Source organism: Rutidosis leptorrhynchoides, chromosome 4 (genome assembly GCF_046630445.1).
Source record: "Rutidosis leptorrhynchoides isolate AG116_Rl617_1_P2 chromosome 4, CSIRO_AGI_Rlap_v1, whole genome shotgun sequence".
Classification (NCBI taxonomy): Eukaryota; Viridiplantae; Streptophyta; class Magnoliopsida; order Asterales; family Asteraceae; genus Rutidosis; species Rutidosis leptorrhynchoides.
Genome location: NC_092336.1, coordinates 299,117,650 through 299,139,417, shown reverse-complemented (window position 1 = coordinate 299,139,417; position 21,768 = coordinate 299,117,650).

Below are 21,768 nucleotides of genomic sequence, written 5' to 3'. Positions count from 1 at the left end.
GACACACAACTAAATTTTGTTTGTATTTATCAAAAGTAATCGACTGGTGATCGAATTACTGATAGGAACAATTTAATCACAGTAGGATTGTGATGTACACTGAATTCGGATTCCCTCGGTTCTTGTATCCAATAAATAATAATAATTAGTAAATATATTAATAATACTAATAATAAAATTTATAATAATATTAATGATATTAATAATAACAATAATATTAATAAATATAATAACAATAATAAATAATCGTAATAATAATTAAAATTGTAGTTTTACTTATTCTTATAATAATATTTATATTTATCATCTTTATTTTTGATAATTATAATCTTTTAATTATAGATATAATAATAATAATGTTAATATACTATTATTTAATATTAATAGTAATAATAATATTACCATAACAACTATATTCTCATCTTGCTTTTACATTTAATATATTAATATCACATATTATTAATTATGTATATTTTAATAATTATGTATATAACATATAATATTTATACTTTTTATATATTTTTTAATATACATATCATAATAATTATTTATAGAAATCATATACACTTATATATATATATATATATATATATATATATATATATATATAGTTTTATTTTAAACTACACTTAATTATTTTGTATCTTATTTTTTTAAATATCTACTTCTAATGTTTAAACTATATTTAAAAATTTCAAATTACTATATATACCTACATTTATATATATATATATATATATATATATATATATATATATATATATATATATATATATATATATATATATATATATATATTTGTAATATATATATATATATATTTGTTACAAACAATTGTTCGTGAATCGTCGGGAGTAGTCAAAGGTCAAATGATTTCATGAAATAGTTCAGAAATTTTGAGATTCAATTAAATAGACTTTACTTATCATGTCGAAATCATATAAAGATTAAGTTTAAATTTGGTCAAAAATTTCCGGGTCACTACAACAAAAAGGTTGCAGTTTCAAAAAAAATGTCACTGCCCAGATTCGAACCCGTGACCTCTTGCTTAACAACCACCCTCCAGACCACTCCACCATTAGTTTGTTTTTGTATTAACTTGCACGATTAATTATTTTACCCTGTTAATCGCTGTTATTTCCTTCTTAAACAAAAGCCCATCTCTAATTGTATAAACATTTTTACTAGTTTAACAAAAATCGTAAAACCTTTAACTAACAATTTAATTTGTACAAGACTGTTTTACATAATTTTTTTTTTTTTTTTTTGAACAAGTAAATCTTAACCACATTTTTATGTTTTAAAAATACAACTCTCTTTAAAATATGTGGGACCAAAACTAGTATTTTCTTTTTTTTTCTCGGCAATCTCACATACATATTGCCATCACTTTTGTAAAATCTCTTTATTATTTATTAATATTAATATGATGATAATAGTTGGAATTAAAATTCATTTCTCATATTCATACTTATTTTATAATAAAATTTAACTCTTCGATACAATCCAAACCCATGTTCTTCGCTACCTATTGAAACATTTGGATATTACTCCTGATAACCTTGATTGTTATTTACATGAACACGTGTAGAATTTATTAAAACACATATAAATGTTTACTCTCTATCTCATGTTCAACACTAGTTCGTATAAATCAATCTACTAAACTAGCTTAAACTTAAATAGTTTATGAAACCCGTGACTCATTGTTTGATAATTTACACAAATGTTGTTGACAATACGCGAGACCTGACCTATCAACATTTATTTAGCATACTATCGATATGTAAACTATAATTAATATGAACCGAGTAGAATGATATACCTCCTAATGAATTCCGAATGTGAAGCAGGAATATCCAAATTGAATATTACTCCATGAAAGCCAATAAACTTTGTGTCTCTCCTCAGGCTAATGACCTCACTCTCGAGATCTTTTTTTTATGTATAAAGTAAATGTTTACAATTTATAGAAACAAAAACGTTAGCAGTTAGTTCCTGGGTGTTTGGTTTGGTTTCACATTCAAGAAGAGAAAGATAGTGGTGCGATGGTGGACTATGTTGTTGCTTGACAAAAATAGGAAAACGGACATAGTTGATGGTGGATGATGGTTTATGGTGGACCTCAAGGTGGTTTTACGGTGGTAACCGATGAGGGTGAGATCAATTAAGAGGAAGGAGCAAGAGAAAGGTCATGGGTTTTGGTTGATCAAAAATTACTTGTAATATATATAGAAATAGAAATAGAAGTAGAATATAATAATTATAATAATATATAATAATAAAACTTAGATCACATGAGTGCATATAGCACAGTATCAAATATAAATCATTTTAACAGTGAAGCCATCAGTACTTTGTACCTATTCAGTCGACATCCTATTGTATTGTGTCCTTTGCTAAACAGTTATGGATAAATTTAATTCAAAAAAATTCCATATTTTAAAATTAATTCCATTTATTTATTTCAGTCATTAACTGTTTGAAACCTTATCAAAAAGGTTCCTTAATTATTTATTTTCTGTTCGAAATAATATGTACGGAGTACTAAAATTTAAACCAAAATAAGTAAAAATATTTTTATCAAACCTATAATCTTCGTAATCGATTTATAGTTCAACTATTATTTTAAATCTTCATAAACTCATATTAGATCCATATGAACACTAATGAAATGCCAACCGAGTATTTCAATCGTTTACTATTTAAGCTCAAAATCATTTATTTTCAATATACTATTTATATATATATATATATATATATATATATATATATATATATATATATATTTATAAAATTTTAATTAACAAGTTTTATTAAGGAAATAAATATATTATATATTATTAAACAAATAATTATAATATTATATACTTACAAGTAATATTTATGTATATATATATCTATATATTTAATAACATAATAGTTTTTATTTACATCGCATATTATTTTACATATTTATTTCCAAACATTTAAATCATATATTATTTCAAATAATATTTCAAATTATATATATATATATATATATATATATATATATATATATATATATATATATATATATATATATATATATATAATTAGTTGTTCGTGATTCGTCGGAACTAGTCGAAGGTCAAAAGAATTCTTGAAAACAGTTCAAAATTTTTGAGACTCAACCTATCAGACTTTGCTTATCGTGTCAAAATCATATAAAGATTAAGTTTAAATTTGGTCGAAAATTTCTGGGACATCACAGTACCTACCCGTTAAAGAAATTTCGTCCCGAAATTTGATTAGGATGGTCATAGCTGACAATAAGTATGTTTTCATGACGAAAATGAGTTGATAAATAGAGTTTTATCATTATTGATTAATATAGATAAAACAATTTGATTATATGAAGCGTACGAGTGAAACTGTCACAAAATAGTAGAATGAGGAAAATAAGTTTCGTCATATCTTTTGACGTAGTCATGATTGAATTCCGGAATTCAAGGAATTTGAGATAATCTTTGAAATTTATATAAGATTTGATTCTTCGGTGATTAAGGAAATTAGGATCCTCTTTGGTTAAATGCGATAATCTGTCCCGATTGCTCTGTTTGACATTTCACTATAAATCCACCCTCTTCGCTTCCTTTATATTTTGGAGATCCATTCTCTTGTTTTCTCTTCCCGAATTTAAGTCAAGCAAAAACGGTCCAGAATTCGTAGGTATGAAGTTTCGAATGAACAGGACTATCGTTCTAAGGGAGAAATTGTAATAGTACGATCTTGATTGGTTAAATTACCAGAATTTAAGAGAAAAGATAGAACTATCAAGAAAATATGTTCTTGATATGTTTATAGATTAGATAGAATGTAAGAGTCATGTAACATGGCACATGATGATGGTAGGGTCTGTGAATCATCATGGTTTATTAGAAACTCAGCATGACTTACTATAATATAATCACGTTGATCAAGTGTCATTATATTATACTAACTCATGCATCATTTTCCAACACTACTTCAAAAACATTCATATTTTAAATTTGAATCTTTTTAGAATTAGAAACTAAAACAGTTTCCTTTCTGATGTAACGCTGATATCAAGAAGAGATAAATGATTTCAGATAAGAATAGTTGTGAAGATATCCTCAGAAATATCGAGAATATTTATAATGAAAGATACGATGATATCTTAAAATTTCTAATATCAAAGGATGATAAATAAGATTTGTCCGTAAAAATTTAGAGTCAGGAGCAAGGTATTCGCTAATGACTTCAGCAGATACTGAATCATTTGGATTCTTTGAAGGCAGGTTTTGAAATGTCCCGTTCTTATTGATTAAAAACGTTCCATATTAATTGATTTCGTTGCGAGGTTTTGACCTCTATATGAGACGTTTTTCAAAGACTGCATTCATTTTTAAAACAAACCATAACCTTTATTTCATAAATAAAGGTTTAAAAAGCTTTACGTAGATTATCAAATAATGATAATCTAAAATATCCTGTTTACACACGACCATTACATAATGGTTTACAATACAAATATGTTACATCGAAATCAGTTTCTTGAATGCAGTTTTTACACAATATCATACAAACATGGACTCCAAATCTTGTCCTTATTTTAGTATGCAACAGCGGAAGCTCTTAATATTCACCTGAGAATAAACATGCTTTAAACGTCAACAAAAATGTTGGTGAGTTATAGGTTTAACCTATATATATCAAATCGTAACAATAGACCACAAGATTTCATATTTCAATACACATCCCATACATAGAGATAAAAATCATTCATATGGTGAACACCTGGTAACCGACAATAACAAGATGCATATATAAGAATATCCCCATCATTCCGGGACACCCTTCGGATATGATATAAATTTCGAAGTACTAAAGCATCCGGTACTTTGGATGGGGTTTGTTAGGCCCAATAGATCTATCTTTAGGATTCGCGTCAATTAGGGTGACTGTTCCCTAATTCTTAGATTACCAGACTTAATAAAAAGGGGCATATTCGATTTCGATAATTCAACCATAGAATGTAGTTTCACGTACTTGTGTCTATTTTGTAAATCATTTATAAAACCTGCATGTATTCTCATCCCAAAAATATTAGATTTTAAAAGTGGGACTATAACTCACTTTCACAGATTTTTACTTCGTCGGGAAGTAAGACTTGGCCACTGGTTGATTCACGAACCTATAACAATATATACATATATATCAAAGTATGTTCAAAATATATTTACAACACTTTTAATATATTTTGATGTTTTAAGTTTATTAAGTCAGCTGTCCTCGTTAGTAACCTACAACTAGTTGTCCACAGTTAGATGTACAGAAATAAATCGATAAATATTATCTTGAATCAATCCACGACCCAGTGTATACGTATCTCAGTATTGATCACAACTCAAACTATATATATTTTGGAATCAACCTCAACCCTGTATAGCTAACTCCAACATTCACATATAGAGTGTCTATGGTTGTTCCGAAATATATATAGATGTGTCGACATGATAGGTCGAAACATTGTATACGTGTCTATGGTATCTCAAGATTACATAATATATAATACAAGTTGATTAAGTTATGGTTGGAATAGATTTGTTACCAATTTTCACGTAGCTAAAATGAGAAAAATTATTCAATCTTGTTTTACCCATAACTTCTTCATTTTAAATCCGTTTTGAGTGAATCAAATTGCTATGGTTTCATATTGAACTCTATTTTATGAATCTAAACAAAAAAAATATAGGTTTCTAGTCGGAAAAATAAGTTACAAGTCGTTTTTGTAAAGGTAGTCATTTCAGTCGAAAGAACGACGTCTAGATGACCATTTTAGAAAACATACTTCCACTTTGAGTTTAACCATAATTTTTGGATATAGTTTCATGTTCATAATAAAAATCATTTTCTCAGAATAAAAACTTTTAAATCAAAGTTTATCATAGTTTTTAATTAACTAACCCAAAACAGCCCGCGGTGTTACTACGACGGCGTAAATCCGATTTTACGGTGTTTTTCGTGTTTCCAGGTTTTAAATCATTAAGTTAGCATATCATATAGATATAGAACATGTGTTTAGTTGATTTTAAAAGTCAAGTTAGAAGGATTAACTTTTGTTTGCGAACAAGTTTAGAATTAACTAAACTATGTTCTAGTGATTACAAGTTTAAACCTTCGAATAAGATAGCTTTATATGTATGAATCGAATGATGTTATGAACATCATTACTACCTTAAGTTCCTTGGATGAACCTACTGGAAAAGAGAAAAATGGATCTAGCTTCAATGGATCCTTGGATGGCTCAAAGTTCTTGAAGCAAAATCATGACACGAAAACAAGTTCAAGTAAGATCATCACTTGAAATAAGATTGTTATAGTTATAGAAATTGAACCAAAGTTTGAATATGATTATTACCTTGTATTAGAATGATAACCTACTGTAAGAAACAAAGATTTCTTGAGGTTGGATGATCACCTTACAAGATTGGAAGTGAGCTAGCAAACTTGAAAGTATTCTTGATTTTATGAAACTAGAACTTTTGGAATTTATGAAGAACACTTAGAACTTGAAGATAGAACTTGAGAGAGTTCAATTAGATGAAGAAAATTGAAGAATGAAAGTGTTTGTAGGTGTTTTTGGTCGTTGGTGTATGGATTAGATATAAAGGATATGTAATTTTGTTTTCATGTAAATAAGTCATGAATGATTACTCATATTTTTGTAATCTTATGAGATATTTCATGCTAGTTGCCAAATGATGGTTCCCACATGTGTTAGGTGACTCACATGGGCTGCTAAGAGCTGATCATTGGAGTGTATATACCAATAGTACATACATCTAAAAGCTGTGTATTGTACGAGTACGAATACGGGTGCATACGAGTAGAATTGTTGATGAAACTGAACGAGAATGTAATTGTAAGCATTTTTGTTAAGTAGAAGTATTTTGATAAGTGTATTGAAGTCTTTCAAAAGTGTATAAATACATATTAAAACACTACATGTATATACATTTTAACTGAGTCGTTAAGTCATCGTTAGTCGTTACATGTAAGTGTTGTTTTGAAACCTTTAGGTTAACGATCTTGTTAAATGTTGTTAACCCAATGTTTATAATATCAAAATAGATTTTAAATTATTATATTATCATGATATTATGATGTACGAATATCTCTTAATATGATATATATACATTAAATGTCGTTACAACGATAAACGTTACATATATGTCTCGTTTCAAAATCATTAAGTTAGTAGTCTTGTTTTTACATATGTAGTTCATTGTTAATATAATTAATGATATGTTTACTTATCATAATATCATGTTAACTATACATATAACCATATATATGTCATCATATAGTTTTTTTTTACAAGTTTTAACGTTCGTGAATCACCGGTCAACTTGGGTGGTCAATTGTCTATATGAAACCTATTTTAATTAATCAAGTCTTAACAAGTTTGATTGCTTAACATGTTGGAAACATTTAATCATGTAAATATCAATCTCAATTAATATATATAAACATGGAAAAGTTCGGGTCACTACAGTACCTACCCGTTAAATAAATTTCGTCCCGAAATTTTAAGCTGTTGAAGGTGTTGACGAATCTTCTGGAAATAGATGCGGGTATTTCTTCTTCATCTGATCTTCACGCTCCCAGGTGAACTCGGGTCCTCTACGAGCATTCCATCGAACCTTAACAATTGGTATCTTGTTTTGCTTAAGTCTTTTAACCTCACGATCCATTATTTCGACGGGTTCTTCGATGAATTGGAGTTTTTTGTTGATTTGGATTTCATCTAACGGAATAGTGAGATCTTCTTTAGCAAAACATTTCTTCAAATTCGAGACGTGGAAAGTGTTATGTACAGCCGCGAGTTGTTGAGGTAACTCAAGTCGGTAAGCTACTGGTCCGACACGATCAATAATCTTGAATGGTCCAATATACCTTGGATTTAATTTCCCTCGTTTACCAAATCGAACAACGCCTTTCCAAGGTGAAACTTTAAGCATGACCATCTCTCCAATTTCAAATTCTATATCTTTTCTTTTAATGTCAGCGTAGCTCTTTTGTCGACTTTGGGCGGTTTTCAACCGTTGTTGAATTTGGATGATCTTCTCGGTAGTTTCTTGTATAATCTCCGGACCCGTAATCTGTCTATCCCCCACCTCACTCCAACAAATCGGAGACCTGCACTTTCTACCATAAAGTGCTTCAAACGGCGCCATCTCAATGCTTGAATGGTAGCTGTTGTTGTAGGAAAATTCTGCTAACGGTAGATGTCGATCCCAACTGTTTCCGAAATCAATAACACATGCTCGTAGCATGTCTTCAAGCGTTTGTATCGTCCTTTCGCTCTGCCCATCAGTTTGTGGATGATAGGCAGTACTCATGTCTAGACGAGTTCCTAATGCTTGCTGTAATGTCTGCCAGAATCTTGAAATAAATCTGCCATCCCTATCAGAGATAATAGAGATTGGTATTCCATGTCTGGAGACGACTTCCTTCAAATACAGTCGTGCTAACTTCTCCATCTTGTCATCTTCTCTTATTGGTAGGAAGTGTGCTGATTTGGTGAGACGATCAACTATTACCCAAATAGTATCAAAACCACTTGCAGTCCTTGGCAATTTAGTGATGAAATCCATGGTAATGTTTTCCCATTTCCATTCTGGGATTTCGGGTTGTTGAAGTAGACCTGATGGTTTCTGATGCTCAGCTTTGACCTTAGAACACGTCAAACATTCTCCTACGTATTTAGCAACATCGGCTTTCATACCCGGCCACCAAAAATGTTTCTTGAGATCCTTGTACATCTTCCCCGTTCCAGGATGTATTGAGTATCTGGTTTTATGAGCTTCTCTAAGTACCATTTCTCTCATATCTCCAAATTTTGGCACCCAAATCCTTTCAGCCCTATACCGGGTTCCGTCTTCCCGAATATTAAGATGCTTCTCCGATCCTTTGGGTATTTCATCCTTTAAATTTCCCTCTTTTAAAACTCCTTGTTGCGCCTCCTTTATTTGAGTAGTAATGTTATTATGAATCATTATATTCATAGATTTTACTCGAATGGGTTCTCTATCCTTCCTGCTCAAGGCATCGGCTACCACATTTGCCTTCCCCGGGTGGTAACGAATCTCAAAATCGTAATCATTCAATAATTCAATCCACCTACGCTGCCTCATATTCAGTTGTTTCTGATTAAATATGTGTTGAAGACTTTTGTGGTCAGTATATATAATACTTTTGACCCCATATAAGTAGTGCCTCCAAGTCTTTAATGCAAAAACAACCGCGCCTAATTCCAAATCATGCGTCGTATAATTTTGTTCGTGAATCTTCAATTGTCCAGACGCATAAGCAATCACCTTCGTTCGTTGCATTAATACACAACCGAGACCTTGCTTTGATGCGTCACAATAAATCACAAAATCATCATTCCCTTCAGGCAATGACAATATAGGTGCCGTAGTTAGCTTTTTCTTCAATAACTGAAACGCTTTCTCTTGTTCATCATTCCATTCAAATTTCTTCCCTTTATGCGTTAATGCAGTCAAGGGTTTTGCTATTCTGGAAAAGTCTTGGATGAACCTTCTGTAGTAACCAGCTAGTCCTAAAAACTGGCGTATGTGTTTCGGAGTTTTCGGGGTTTCCCACTTTTCAACAGTTTCTATCTTTGCCGGATCCACCTTAATACCTTCTTTGTTCACTATGTGACCGAGGAATTGAACTTCTTCCAACCAAAATGCACACTTTGAAAACTTAGCGTACAATTCTTCCTTCCTCAATACTTCTAACACCTTTCTCAAATGTTCACCGTGTTCTTGGTCATTCTTTGAGTAAATAAGTATGTCATCAATGAAAACAATGACAAACTTGTCAAGGTATGGTCCACACACTCGGTTCATAAGGTCCATGAACACAGCTGGTGCATTAGTTAAACCAAACGGCATGACCATAAACTCGTAATGACCGTAACGTGTTCTGAAAGCAGTCTTTGGAATATCATCTTCTTTCACCCGCATTTGATGATACCCGGAACGTAAGTCAATCTTTGAATAAACAGACGAGCCTTGTAGTTGATCAAATAAGTCGTCGATTCTCGGTAGTGGGTAGCGGTTCTTGATGGTAAGTTTGTTCAACTCTCGGTAGTCGATACACAACCTGAATGTACCATCTTTCTTCTTGACAAACAAAACAGGAGCTCCCCACGGTGATGTGCTTGGTCGAATGAAACCACGCTCTAAAAGTTCTTGTAATTGGCTTTGCAGTTCTTTCATCTCGCTGGGTGCGTGTCTGTAAGGAGCACGAGCTATTGTTGCAGCTCCTGGTACAAGATCTATTTGAAATTCAACGGATCGATGTGGGGGTAATCCCGGTAATTCTTTCGGAAATACATCGGGAAATTCTTTTGCAATGGGAACATCATTGATGCTCTTTTCTTCAGTTTGTACTTTCTCGACGTGTGCTAGAACAGCATAGCAACCTTTTCTTATTAGTTTTTGTGCCTTCAAATTACTAATAAGATGTAGCTTCGTGTTGCCCTTTTCTCCGTACACCATTAAGGGTTTTCCTTTTTCTCGTATAATGCGAATTGCATTTTTGTAACAAACGATCTCCGCTTTCACTTCTTTCAACCAGTCCATACCGATTATCACATCAAAACTCCCTAACTCTACTGGTATCAAATCAATCTTAAATGTTTCGCTAACCAGTTTAATTTCTCGATTCCGACATATATTATCTGCTGAAATTAATTTACCATTTGCTAATTCGAGTAAAAATTTACTATCCAAAGACGTCAATGGACAACTTAATTTAGCACAAAAATCTCTACTCATATAGCTTCTATCCGCACCCGAATCAAATAAAACGTAAGCAGATTTATTGTCAATAAGAAACGTACCCGTAACAAGCTCCGGGTCTTCCTGTGCCTCTACCGCATTAATATTGAAAACTCTTCCACGGCCTTGTCCATTCGTGTTCTCCTGGTTCGGGCAATTTCTAATAATGTGGCCTGGTTTTCCACATTTATAACAAACTACATTGGCATAACTTGCTCCGACACTACTTGCTCCGCCATTACTCGTTCCGACACCATTTGTTCCTTTTGTTCTATTTACCCCTGGTCCGTAGACCTCACACTTCGCCGCGCTATGACCATTTCTTTTACACTTGTTGCAAAATTTGGTGCAGAACCCCGAGTGATTCTTTTCACACCTTTGGCATAGCTGCTTCTGATTGTTGTTGTTGTTGCGGTTATTATTGTTGTTGGGATGATTGTTGTAGTTGCTGTTGTTGTTGTTGTTGTTGTTGTTGTTGGGCCGTTTGTTGTAGTTGCGATTGATGTTGCGATTGTTGGGATAATTGTTGCGATTATTGTTGTAATTGCTGTTGTTGTTGTATTGGTGATTCTTATCACCGTTTTCCTCCCACTTTCTTTTGACTTGCTTCACATTGGCCTCTTCAGCAGTCTGTTCTTTAATTCTTTCTTCAATCTGGTTTACTAGTTTGTGAGCCATTCTACATGCCTGTTGTATGGAGGCGGGCTCGTGTGAACTTATATCTTCTTGGATTCTTTCTGGTAATCCTTTCACAAACGCGTCGATCTTCTCTTCCTCATCTTCGAATGTTCCCGGACACAATAGGCACAATTCTGTGAATCGTCTTTCGTACGTGGTAATATCAAATCCTTGGGTTCGTAACCCTCTAAGTTCTATCTTGAGCTTATTGACCTCGGTTCTGGGACGGTACTTCTCGTTCATCAAGTGCTTGAATGCTGACCACGGTAGTGCGTACGCATCATCTTGTCCCACTTGCTCTAGATAGGTATTCCACCATGTTAACGCAGAACCTGTGAAGGTATGCGTAGCGTACTTCACTTTGTCCTCTTCAGTACACTTACTTATGGCAAACACCGATTCAACCTTCTCGGTCCACCGTTTCAATCCGATCGGTCCTTCGGTTCCATCAAATTCCAAAGGTTTGCAGGCAGTGAATTCTTTGTAGGTGCATCCTACACGATTTCCTGTACTGCTAGATCCAAGGTTATTGTTGGTATGTAGCGCAGCCTGTACTGCGGCTATGTTTGAAGCTAGAAAAGTACGGAATTCCTCTTCATTCATATTCACGGTGTGTCGAGTAGTCGGTGCCATTTCCTTCAAAATAGTTAAATGGAACAAGTTAATCATACAGAATATTAAGAGTAGTTAATAGTATTTCGTAGCATAATATGAACTCATTTATAAAAGCTTTTTCTTCATATTAGCGTTTTATAAGTTTAAATTCGGGTAGTACCTACCCGTTAAGTTCATACTTAGTAGCTAATATACAATTCAACTACTACAATTCTATATGAAAAACTGATTATAATAATATTTCGCGTTCAAACTTTAATACAATATTTTACAAACTTACAATACCGCTTATTTTACATAAAGCATGAAATATAGCACACAATAACTTTGATACAAGATAGTTGTGAAGACAATTCTAGCTAGTACACAAGTCGTTCAGCAAAGGCAATAAAGACACGTAATTCATACGTCCAGAAACAAGTCATGCATTCTGGTTTTACTAGGACTACTTCCCATCCTTGGTCTTGTGCAACATAACCGTTATGGCCGTTGATAAGACAGCGTGTTGTAACGTCATCAAAGGGATGAGGGTTACGTAATGTCCAACAGTCCCGTAATAATCTAAAAACCTCATTTCTTACCCCAATTACCGACTCCGTCACTTGTGGGAACGTTTTGTTTAATAGTTGTAGCCCGATGTTCTTGTTCTCACTTTGGTGAGAAGCGAACATTACTAATCCGTAAGCATAACATGCTTCTTTATGTTGCATGTTAGCCGCTTTTTCTAAATCACGAAGTCCAATATTCGGATATATTGAGTCAAAATAATTTCTTAACCCGTTGCGTAAAATAGCATTTGGGTTCCCCGCAATATATGCGTCAAAGTAAACACATCGTAACTTATGGGTTTCCCAATGTGATATCCCCCATCTTTCAAACGAAAGTCTCTTATAAACCAAGACATTCTTGGAACGTTCTTCGAATGTCTTACAAACTGATCTCGCCTTAAATAGTTGTGCCGAAGAATTCTGGCCGACTCTAGACAAGATTTCATCAATCATGTCTCCGGGTAGGTCTCTTAAAATATTGGGTTGTCTATCCATTTTGTGTTTTTAAACTTTAAAATAGACAAGAGTTAGATTCATAAAAAAAAAATACTTATTAATACAAGCAATTTTTACAAATATCATAAAGCATAAGCACACTATATTACATATATTACACCACACGAATATAACTATCTTATTCCGACTCGCTCGTTTCTTCTTGTTCGGTTTTGGTTCGTTTTGCCAAGTTTCTAGGGATATATGATGTTCCCCTAATACGAGCCATCGTTATCCACATTGGTTTAGAAAAACCTGGTGGTTTAGAGGTTCCCGGGTCATTGTTACAACTTAAGGACTTCGGGGGTTGACGATACATATAAAGTTCATCGGGGTTGGAATTAGATTTCTCTATTTTTATGCCCTTTCCCTTATTATTTTCTTTTGCCTTTTTAAATTCAGTTGGGGTAATTTCTATAACATCATCGGAATTCTCGTCGGAATCCGATTCATCGGAGAATTAGTAATCCTCCCAATATTTTGCTTCCTTGGCGGAAACACCATTGACCATAATTAACCTTGGTCGGTTGGTTGAGGATTCTCTTTTACTTAACCGTTTTATTATTTCCCCCACCGGTTCTATTTCTTCTTCCGGTTCCGATTCTTCTTCCGGTTCCGATTCTTCTTCCGGTTCCGACTCTTCTTCCGGTTCCTCTTCGGGAACTTGTGAATCAGTCCACGAATCATTCCAATTTACATTTGACTCTTCATTATTATTAGGTGAGTCAATGGGACTTGTTCTAGAGGTAGACATCTATCACATAATATCAAACACGTTAAGAGATTAATATATCACATAATATTCATATGTTAAAAATATATAGTTTCCAACAAAAATGTTAAGCAATCATTTTTAAAGAAAACACGGTCGAAGTCCAGACTCACTAATGCATCCTAACAAACTCGATAAGACACACTAATGCAAATTTTCTGGTTCTCTAAGACCAACGCTCGGATACCAACTGAAATGTCCCGTTCTTATTGATTAAAAACGTTCCATATTAATTGATTTCGTTGCGAGGTTTTGACCTCTATATGAGACGTTTTTCAAAGACTGCATTCATTTTTAAAACAAACCATAACCTTTATTTCATAAATAAAGGTTTAAAAAGCTTTACGTAGATTATCAAATAATGATAATCTAAAATATCCTGTTTACACACGACCATTACATAATGGTTTAGAATACAAATATGTTACATCGAAATCAGTTTCTTGAATGCAGTTTTTACACAATATCATACAAACATGGACTCCAAATCTTGTCCTTATTTTAGTATGCAACAGCGGAAGCTCTTAATATTCACCTGAGAATAAACATGCTTTAAACGTCAACAAAAATGTTGGTGAGTTATAGGTTTAACCTATATATATCAAATCGTAACAATAGACCACAAGATTTCATATTTCAATACACATCCCATACATAGAGATAAAAATCATTCATATGGTGAACACCTGGTAACCGACAATAACAAGATGCATATATAAGAATATCCCCATCATTCCGGGACACCCTTCGGATATGATATAAATTTCGAAGTACTAAAGCATCCGGTACTTTGGATGGGGTTTGTTAGGCCCAATAGATCTATCTTTAGGATTCGCGTCAATTAGGGTGTCTGTTCCCTAATTCTTAGATTACCAGACTTAATAAAAAGGGGCATATTCGATTTCGATAATTCAACCATAGAATGTAGTTTCACGTACTTGTGTCTATTTTGTAAATCATTTATAAAACCTGCATGTATTCTCATCCCAAAAATATTAGATTTTAAAAGTGGGACTATAACTCACTTTCACAGATTTTTACTTCGTCGGGAAGTAAGACTTGGCCACTGGTTGATTCACGAACCTATAACAATATATACATATATATCAAAGTATGTTCAAAATATATTTACAACACTTTTAATATATTTTGATGTTTTAAGTTTATTAAGTCAGCTGTCCTCGTTAGTAACCTACAACTAGTTGTCCACAGTTAGATGTACAGAAATAAATCGATAAATATTATCTTGAATCAATCCACGACCCAGTGTATACGTATCTCAGTATTGATCACAACTCAAACTATATATATTTTGGAATCAACCTCAACCCTGTATAGCTAACTCCAACATTCACATATAGAGTGTCTATGGTTGTTCCGAAATATATATAGATGTGTCGACATGATAGGTCGAAACATTGTATACGTGTCTATGGTATCTCAAGATTACATAATATATAATACAAGTTGATTAAGTTATGGTTGGAATAGATTTGTTACCAATTTTCACGTAGCTAAAATGAGAAAAATTATTCAATCTTGTTTTACCCATAACTTCTTCATTTTAAATCCGTTTTGAGTGAATCAAATTGCTATGGTTTCATATTGAACTCTATTTTATGAATCTAAACAAAAAAAATATAGGTTTCTAGTCGGAAAAATAAGTTACAAGTCGTTTTTGTAAAGGTAGTCATTTCAGTCGAAAGAACGACGTCTAGATGACCATTTTAGAAAACATACTTCCACTTTGAGTTTAACCATAATTTTTGGATATAGTTTCATGTTCATAATAAAAATCATTTTCTCAGAATAAAAACTTTTAAATCAAAGTTTATCATAGTTTTTAATTAACTAACCCAAAACAGCCCGCGGTGTTACTACGACGGCGTAAATCCGATTTTACGGTGTTTTTCGTGTTTCCAGGTTTTAAATCATTAAGTTAGCATATCATATAGATATAGAACATGTGTTTAGTTGATTTTAAAAGTCAAGTTAGAAGGATTAACTTTTGTTTGCGAACAAGTTTAGAATTAACTAAACTATGTTCTAGTGATTACAAGTTTAAACCTTCGAATAAGATAGCTTTATATGTATGAATCGAATGATGTTATGAACATCATTACTACCTTAAGTTCCTTGGATGAACCTACTGGAAAAGAGAAAAATGGATCTAGCTTCAATGGATCCTTGGATGGCTCAAAGTTCTTGAAGCAAAATCATGACACGAAAACAAGTTCAAGTAAGATCATCACTTGAAATAAGATTGTTATAGTTATAGAAATTGAACCAAAGTTTGAATATGATTATTACCTTGTATTAGAATGATAACCTACTGTAAGAAACAAAGATTTCTTGAGGTTGGATGATCACCTTACAAGATTGGAAGTGAGCTAGCAAACTTGAAAGTATTCTTGATTTTATGAAACTAGAACTTTTGGAATTTATGAAGAACACTTAGAACTTGAAGATAGAACTTGAGAGAGTTCAATTAGATGAAGAAAATTGAAGAATGAAAGTGTTTGTAGGTGTTTTTGGTCGTTGGTGTATGGATTAGATATAAAGGATATGTAATTTTGTTTTCATGTAAATAAGTCATGAATGATTACTCATATTTTTGTAATCTTATGAGATATTTCATGCTAGTTGCCAAATGATGGTTCCCACATGTGTTAGGTGACTCACATGGGCTGCTAAGAGCTGATCATTGGAGTGTATATACCAATAGTACATACATCTAAAAGCTGTGTATTGTACGAGTACGAATACGGGTGCATACGAGTAGAATTGTTGATGAAACTGAACGAGAATGTAATTGTAAGCATTTTTGTTAAGTAGAAGTATTTTGATAAGTGTATTGAAGTCTTTCAAAAGTGTATAAATACATATTAAAACACTACATGTATATACATTTTAACTGAGTCGTTAAGTCATCGTTAGTCGTTACATGTAAGTGTTGTTTTGAAACCTTTAGGTTAACGATCTTGTTAAATGTTGTTAACCCAATGTTTATAATATCAAAATAGATTTTAAATTATTATATTATCATGATATTATGATGTACGAATATCTCTTAATATGATATATATACATTAAATGTCGTTACAACGATAAACGTTACATATATGTCTCGTTTCAAAATCATTAAGTTAGTAGTCTTGTTTTTACATATGTAGTTCATTGTTAATATAATTAATGATATGTTTACTTATCATAATATCATGTTAACTATACATATAACCATATATATGTCATCATATAGTTTTTTTTTACAAGTTTTAACGTTCGTGAATCACCGGTCAACTGGGGTGGTCAATTGTCTATATGAAACCTATTTCAATTAATCAAGTCTTAACAAGTTTGATTGCTTAACATGTTGGAAACATTTAATCATGTAAATATCAATCTCAATTAATATATATAAACATGGAAAAGTTCGGGTCACTACAGGTTTAGTCTTTATGATTTGTCCACAGCCTCCTTCATATTTTGCTCAATCCGTTTTTCAGTTCCAAACCTTTGAGCTTTTTCAACACTCCATTCTTTATCATCAACTTTTGACTGTTAAGGCAGTCTTCAGTTTTCACTGCTTCATCAGCTTTTTCAAAATTCAGAGTATTGATTCGTAGACTGGGTGCTTTTCAGAATTTCATAATGGGAGATCATAATTTTAAGAGATAAATGTTATATGTATACATATAATGGTTGATGTAGACATGCTGCGAGATTCTAAAATACTAATTGCTGATTCTCGATAATTGATATGGCAATTCTTGTTACATGATGTGGATGAGTATATGATAGGGTTTTGATGAACAAAAATAATGGTTCTTCGGAGAGACTTAAGTCAATGAGTAATGAAGTTGTTGGTAAGTTTATTGCTAATATGGTGGAATATAAACGGTTCCCCGATAACGATGACAAAAAGACAACGTATATATCATGGTTATAATAAGGCTATTTCGGATGAAAAGTCGAAGCTGTCTAGCTGAAGCTGTGACAAAATTCGCTACCTTGAAAAGGGATTATAAAGTTATTTTGGGTAATAATAATGCTAAAGGATCTAGCACGGATATATGTTAAACGTTTACTCAGAATCCGAGAGTTTTTTTTTTCAGGTGCATAACTATATGCATAAATCTTTTCTTCCGTAGATGAAGTGCGGTTGGTTCATCCTCTTGATTGAGGTGTTTTCAAGAATCATGAAAGGTTTGAACGCATATTGTAATCGTCAAGATACAAATGAGGTTTAAGATGAAAACAAGTGGCAAACTTGAAGAATTGTTTAGTTTCATATTTTATAATCAATATTTTAATTCATTTTAATTGTCCAATGTTGGTAGTCCATGGTTAACAGTCCACAGTTAGTAATTCAATAATTCATATATAGTTTAATATATAATATTCGAATTAATTAATACATGTCGTGACCCATTATATGCATGTCTCAGACTCAATCACAACTCAAAGTATATACATTATTTTAGAATTAACCTCAACCCTGTATAGCTAACTCAAGCATTACTGCATATAGAGTGTCTATGGTTATTCCAAATATATATATATATATATATATATATATATATATATATATATATATATATATATATATATATATATATATATATATATATATATAATATACGTGTCCCGATATTTAAAGTGCGTAAAATAAATAACAGAAATTAAATGACGATAAATAAATGTAATAAGGAATTAACAGTTAGCTAGGATTTTATTAGCGTGGTTTCTTAACAGAATTTCTTATAGTTAATTTGTTTGTTTCTAACAAATTTTTATTTTGTCCAATGTTTTTCTTCATTATGCCACTTGTTGGATTCTGATAGGTCAAAATCCAAATATGAAATTGAATGAAAATGGTTATTCTGTGGTGAACGGATTCGTATATCTGTGGATGTAAGTAGGATAGTAAATGATCGTTGAATCAAATTTGAAGAATATACATTGTAACTTATTAATGTGAAATCTAAATATTCCTCGGATATTAGCTACCCGTTAAAATATTTTCCCATTAACAGTTTGTACGAAAGAATTTTTAATTACAATCTTTATGAAAATATATATACATATATATTTTCTTTAGATGTAATCATGGATTTAATGAGTCAATATGATTTTAGACTCATTTGATTTACTGTTAGAACAAGGATATATAATCTCTAAAACATTAGAGATTAAATAATTGCCATGTCGAACGAAGATAATTGATGTAGAACGATACGTAGTATGATGATTATAATGGAGGTACAGAATGAGATGTTGAGGCGTGTGTTGTTGATGGTGTGGGTGCTGTTACTGATGGTACTGTTGGTGCCGGTGATGTTGCTGAAGCTGGTATGTTTTGCACCATATTTTCCAAGGCTACAACTCGGGCGCGAAGTTCGTTGACTTCTTCTATTATTCCGGGATGATTGTCGGTCGGAAGGAGCTGATGAATAAGGTTTATAATTTTATATAGAATATAATCGTGGCGAGATACTCTAGAAATGAGGGTGAAAATGGTGTTTCAGACTGGTTCACCGGTAAGTGTTTTGGGTTTTTCGCCAAGAGGGCAATGTGGTGGATGGAAAGGATTGCCTTCTTCTTGTCTCCAATGATTAAGGAGGCTACGAACCCATCCCCAATTCATCCAGAATAGATAATGGCTAATTAGTTGGTCCATTCCGGTCACACTGCTTTCGGAGCTTGAGTGAAACTCCATATCGGAATTCGAGGGACTTGAACTAGTGGAGAGTTCCATTTCGTGCGATTGAATAAAAGATTTTTCGATATGAAATAATTTCTGGCTATCAGATGGTATTCTACTTAAATGGAATATCTATATATATAGAATAAAATATTTCGTAGATTACGGAGTAATTTACAGAATATGTCAGGCAAAGTTTACAGTAACAGATACGCTAAGATATAAATTAGCAGATACGCTAAGATATGAATTTTGTCTATACACTATTCATGCAATCAATGCAGTAAGATGTGTCTAGACTAAGAATGATAAGCAGGTAATTTCCTAAGGATGATAAGCAGATGATTTTCGACTAGAATGATAAGCAAAACTTTTGACATGCAGACACGGTCGAAGTCCAGACTCACTAATGCATCCTAACAACTATCAGTTAGACACACTAATGCAAGACCTGGTTTGCTAAGATCACGGATCTGATACCAACTGAAGGGACCCGTTCATACCGATTATAAATGATTCACAATAGTTGATTACATTGCGAGGTATTTGACCTCTATATGATACATTTTACAAACATTGCATTCATTTTTGAAAGACAAACTTTCATTACATCTAAAGTTGACAGGCATGCATACCATTTCATAATATATCCAAACTATCAATGACTTAATAATAATCTTGTTGAACTCAACGACTCGAATGCAACATCTTTTGAAATATGTCATGAATGACTCCAAGTAATATCTCTAAAATGAGCAAATGCACAGCGGAAGATTTCTTTCATCCTGCGAATAAACATGCTTTAAAGTGTCAACTAAAAGGTTGGTGAGTTCATTAATTTATCGAAATCAATCATTTTCATAATTTTAATAGACCACAAGATTTCCTTTATTCAATAATCATACACTGGCAAGTGTTTAAAAATCATTCATATGGATTGAACACCTGGTAACCGACATTAACATCATGCATATAGAATATCCCCAAAACAGAAATCCATCTGTATAATATAAACTCGAAGTACTAAAGCATACCATTTTCTAGTATGGGGGAAGTTAGTGCCCGTAGATCTACCTTTAGGATTCGCATCAATTAGGGTGTATGTTCCCTAATTCTTAGGCTACCAAGCTAAAAGGGTGATATTTGATTCGATAATCCAACCATAGAATGTAGTTTCGATTACTTGTGTCTATTTCGTAAAACATTTATAAAAGCAGCGCATGTATTCTCAGTCCCAAAAATATATATTGCAAAAGCATTTAAAAAGGGAGCAAAAAGAGTTGGCCTTAGATTCACGAACCTATATCAATTATATATATATATATATATATATATATATATATATATATATATATATATATATATATATATATATATATATATATATATATATATATATATATATATATATATATATATATTAACACATATAATCGTAATCAAACAATATATATATATATATATATATATATATATATATATATATATATATATATATATATTAGTGATATCATTTTTTATATTAATAGCTTATATGTTTCATTAATAAATTTACTTCATTTGATATATTTTAAATAAATACTTAATATTGTATCTATAATCTTTATATTTATAATCATAATAATAATAATAATAATAATAATAATAATAATAATAATAATAATAATAATAATAATAATAATAATAATAATAATAATAATAATCATATTAATAATAATGATAAAAATAATAATTATTATATCTGCTAATGATAATAATAACTTTGATAATAATAATAGCCATTTTATTTATAGTAATAATAATACCGTAATAATAATAATATTAATGATAATCATAAACATAATGATAATAAAAATAATGTTAATAAAAATATATAATAATCATTTTAATGATAATATCAATGATAATAATACTTATAATAGTAGTGATACTACCTTAAGAAAACAAAAAGGTTGCAGTTTCAAAAAAAAATGTCACAGCCCAAATTCGAACCCGTGACCTCTTGCTTAACAACCACCCTCCAGACCACTACACCATTAGTTTGTTTTTGTTTTAACTTGCACGATTAATTATTTTACCCTGTAAATCGCTGTTATTTCCTTCTTAAACAAA